A 5,291-nucleotide genomic window follows, 5' to 3' on the forward strand; every position below is an offset into this window, starting at 1 on the left:
AAAGAGAAGTAAAATCACTTGTTTGGACTGGGAATGTAGTTCATTGACAGTGCACTTGAATAGTATGTGTGAGACCCTGGAAATAATCCCCCAAAACAAACTTTCAAAAGACACACTATAGAGGATGTACTCTGCAAAAATTCCTGTAACTGAATTTTATATCTATTTTAATGTCTGTTCTAAAATTTACAACATTTCTATTTGAAGAAATGCAAGTTTGTGAAAATTAGGCTTGGAAAACCTGTGATTGTACAATTCACTTCCAAAGCACTAAAATGTATACAGTAAAAGGAGATAATACATTGCATATAAATTATATGAGAGCAAAAATAAAAACTATTGTTAAAAATACTTTACACAAATTGCAGAATATCTGAAAAGATATTTTCGGAGTTGGCTAAAAAAAACTACAGCTTTTAAAAAAAGATGATATTTCTGTTTATTTTTTGGTCTATCGTTTTGAGTTTATGCAGAGATAACTCAATCAAAAAGTGTATGTGATAAATGGAATATCTAGGAATTATGCATCACTTATGAGTAATTGATAACCTTTTCTGGAAGAAACCTTTAGCAAATGACAGAAGACCCAAATCTATGCATCTGCATTTTATGAAAGCCATATGTTACTTGTTCAATCCAATTGCTTTTCTCTACTTTGCTAGGAAGAAAAAGTATTCTCAGGTTAAGAGGCAATAGCAGTGAAAAGAAACACAATAGACAATCATCTTGATTTATTTGTGAAAATATTAAATAAAACAATTCCACTCAATCGACTCCAAATTTGGTATCTATGAAGATGTTCCTGATTTCCAACATCCATTGAATTTTTGGAATTTTAATTTCTACCAACATATGAAAACTAGAACAAGAAAAAAATTACAGTCTTAGAGCAAACCAGCCTTGGAATAATTTTCTTAATTGTTGTGAAATTACAGAAGAATTGATACTGTTAAGAACATGATCCTTTCCTATGGAAATCAGTTAAAAATGGTTATCACTTATTATAATTCCAATACCAAACAAGAGTAATTTTATATAATCATTAAAATATCATTTCTTACTATTGTAAAATAGAATAAAAGACCAGTCTCAATATATTATCATTATTCTTAATTTCTAATCATTATCTAAATATCTTAAACAATCTAAATATTCATGTCTTTAACATAGACGTAAATATTCTATACTTTCTTTTTTTTTGGGGGGGGTGGGTCCGGTCGTCGGGCCTGAACTCTGGGCCTGGGCGCTGTTCCTCAGCTCTTCAGCTCAAGACTAGTGCTCTACAACTTGAGCCACAGCACCAATTTGGGCTTTTTTCTTTTTGCTAATGTGGTGCTGAGGAATCAAACCCAGGGCCTCATGCATGCAAGGCAAGCTCTCTAGCACTGAGCCACTTTCCCAGCACCAAATATTCTATAATTTTTACTTAACATTTTCCAGGTGCATGTATTCATGCTTCTAAGAAATGTTCATAGCAGTTAAAAGATGTTTTGTGAAATTAATGTGCTATATTTTGTTGTTTTTGTTGTTAGTGTTTGTAATTGTTGGCATTGTCCCTAAGCCTTTTAGTGCTCAAAGCCAGCACTCTACAACTTGAAGCACAGAGCTAATTCCTGTTTTTAGTGGTTAATTGGAGAAAGAATCTAACAAGTACTTTTCTGTCTAGGCTAGTTTCAACAAAATTCTAAGATCTCATTACCCAGAATAGCTCGAATTATAGGCGTGAGTCACTGGCACTTCTTTTATGTGTTTTTAAATTTTTAATTATGTTTTATGATATTTGTTTCACTATATTGTATACTGTTCTACACATAAATTTAGATATATGTATATATTTCTGATGACAATGATCTCTAAAAATGTATGGTTTTCTTTTTTTTCTTTGATTGGAGCTTTAAAAAAAAAATTGGTAGAATACCGTACAGAGGAGTTACAATTACATGGGCAATATAACGAGTACATTTCTTATCAAGTATTGTTGCCTCCTCTTTGTTTCAACTTCTCATCCCTTCCCATACCCCTTCCACCTCCTTCCACCCAATCCTCCCCCCCACCATAGTTGTAAAGTTTGTTTTTCGAAACAACGACTTGTACATCTCATTGTTGCAATGGGTCCACCTGTATCCCTATTTATAAGATTTGTTTTTGCCCTTTCCCTCCAGAAATTTTACAAACATCAAATACAGTGAAAGCAGGGGGGAGGGCCATTCAAATGAACAAAAAATCATCTTATGAATATGTTCTAAGCAATCTCAAGAAAGAAGAAAACATTTGAAGTCGAATCTTATCTCTTAAAACCTACCAGTTTTAAGAGATAAGACGAAGGACAAAATTTCTCTTAGAGACCAATATATCTTCAACATATTTGGTTCTAAGCATTCCGTCTAAGGCAAATTCAACAACTAGTGAAACTTGTGTTGGCTGTAACTATGTGTCTCTCTCCATGTGTTCATGTACACATGGGTATAAGTATGTGTGCATTTGTGTGTATAGTAACATACATGTGTACACATATAAGGGCTTATACACATATATGTATATATAAATAACTATACATTTAAAATATATGTGCACACACTAATATATATATATATATATATATATATATATATATGCACACACACACATATATCAGGTGTTCAGTGATTTAACCTACAGTTCCCAGCACATTGTCATTCTCACAAAGTGTACATGATAAACTGCTCTGAGGTTCTGTGGTATATAATGTGTATCACTTTGTACTCATTTCCCCCATTACCTTGTTTCTCATCCCTGTGAACAACTTCAGTCTATTTTCCATAGGACAGCTTTGTTTTCATTACATGTAGTTACTTACTGATAATAAAATAAAAAGGTTGTTTGTAAAAGAAAAAGAACTTTTAGGTCACAGGTTAAAAGTATCATATTCATCCCAATGTTTCCTATGAGATAAAATTTATAATTGTGGTAAAAGAGAAAAGGAATTCCTAGATCTGTTGTTTTGCCATTTAGAATGACAGAGAATAATATCACGTCACTGTTATAACTCTTAAAGAATGCAAGGGTAACTGATGGTCCCTATCATGTTCCTACAAAACCAGTGGAACCTGAAAGATAATAGTAGACTAGCAGAAATTCTAAGTAGCAGGCATGCAACATGAAAGAGAAAGAGAGAAAATGAGAGTGAAAGAGAGAGAGAAATATCATAATACTGAAAGTGCATAACAGATAAACAAGAGCTGTATGAGAATACTCATACTGCTATCCTTAGATTCTACATGTACGTTTGAATGTATTTGATGTATGATAACCCATCAACATAAAATATAAAGTAATTTTGATAAAACATAAAAATGACTCAGAACAAATTATAAATGCTAAAACAATCTTCACAGAAGTAAACTCTCAGAGATATTTCATGACTTTGAAAAGAATAAAGTAGCTTTGGTTAATAAAAATTTAGAAATATGACAATTCACAAAAATATAAAATGATATTCATATATTTCATTATATAACCCAAAGTAGAAAACAAATGTTGTTTAGATGATTTTTTAAAACACAGTATCTCAGGTGCTGGGAAGGTGGCGTAGTGGTAGAGTGCTTGCTTTGAATGCATGAGGCCCTGGGTTTGATTACTCAGCACCACACAAGCAGAAAAAGATGGAAGTGATACTGTGCATCAAGTGGTATCGCTTGATAAAATTTTTAATCAATATTTTGTTTTAATTTTGTTCTTTGTAAATTCATGTGCACCTATAAAAAAATGCTGTGACAATCCCATTAACATCCTCAAAGTACCTCTTAATGATGACTTAAAACGTTGTATTATAGTACAAGAAAAAGAATGCAACAAATAAAGAAAACCAATAATTAAATATTAATGATTAATAAAGTAAAAAAAATTACCAGTGTTTCCAGGACTTGAAGTGTATTACATATTAGATTTTTACTATTTTCTCGTATTCCTGTACATTTAAAACTGGCTAAGTTTATGATGTTCAACAAGAGTTTTATAGGCGATGAGTAGGCGATGATTAGTATATATGGCTAATTTTATCGTTTGTACATGGCTTATATCATCATTTGTTCTTCACTAACATAAAAAGTATGGAAGCCCTAAAGTTTTAACAGAAACTGTGTAATTAACAAAGTCTTAACTCTTCATTCTGCTTCTTTAGACAAAGACTTTGCAACTTCTCAGTAAAGTTTCTATAAACTCTGAAATGTATATATTTAGTAGTATATGTCTGCTAATATAAATCTTAAATAGTTTATGGAAAAGTATTTTCACCTGCCAGACTTCATTTTGGCATATATAAGCAAATTCTCAAAATTAAATGTTTAAACAGTAAAACTTTAACAAATCTTTACACTTGCTGCAGTGTTCATTATGGCAGGTGCCTTGTATACAATAATTGAATTCCTCCTCCTACAATTTCTTGAACAACAAATATCTGGAATTATTTTGTTGTGGACAGGTTAATCTTGACTTTATTCTTAATTGTGTGCTTATGGAAGAAATACATGATTCTAAAATTTCAAGACAATTCTTTTGAACTTACTTTTTCTTTAATTGTCTAGTTTAAGAAAATCAGTTGCACTTTAGAGATTAAAAAAATAAACTGTTCTGTGCTCAATTTGGCAGGACATACACTAAAATTGGAACAATATAGACAACATTAGCATGGCAGCAGTGCAAGGATTACAAACGCAAATTACTGAAGCATTCCATTTTTACAACAACAGCTGGAGGCGATGTGGCCAGAAGGGAACCCTACTGCATTATTTGTGGGACTGTAAACTTGTCCAATCACTTTGGAAATTAGTGTGGAGGTTCCTCAAAAGAGTCCATATAGAGCTCTCCTATAACCTAGCAATCCCACTTTTGTGCATTCACCCAAATCACCACACGCAAGACCATATTAAAACTACCAGCACAACTATGTTTATTGCAGCATCATTTAACATAGCTAAGATATGGAACCAAACTCGATTCCCCTCAGTAGATTAATGGATCCAGAAAATGTGTGTGTTTGTGTGTGTGTGTGTGTGTGTGTGTGTGTGCATGCGTGTGTGTACATGAATTGTATGCCTACATCAGAAAGAATGGCATCACCCAATTTGTTAGGAAATGGAAATACTTGGAAAAAATTATATTAAATGAAGTAAGCCAAGTCTCAAGGAACATATTTCCCATGGTATCCCTTATTTGCAATAATTAATATATGTCTGGGATAAGCAGAAAAGATCATAAGCTATGTGCATAGGACTAGATAAGATGATATTAAGATAAATGAACCCCAAGATAAG

At 32.3% G+C, this 5,291-nt stretch overlaps 1 non-coding gene across 1 annotated transcript; it reads left to right on the plus strand.

Annotated features, from left to right (window-relative positions):
- Nucleotides 1-4,610: 4,610 nt before the first annotated feature.
- On the plus strand, nt 4,611-4,717 carry LOC122119020. The gene has a single exon (XR_006149496.1). It is a non-coding gene; the product is annotated as a U6 spliceosomal RNA (small nuclear RNA).
- Nucleotides 4,718-5,291: the final 574 nt, after the last annotated feature.

The sequence above is a fragment of the Dipodomys spectabilis genome, unplaced genomic scaffold (assembly GCF_019054845.1).
Source record: "Dipodomys spectabilis isolate Male_0828 unplaced genomic scaffold, ASM1905484v1 ptg000159l, whole genome shotgun sequence".
Lineage (NCBI taxonomy): Eukaryota > Metazoa > Chordata > Mammalia > Rodentia > Heteromyidae > Dipodomys > Dipodomys spectabilis.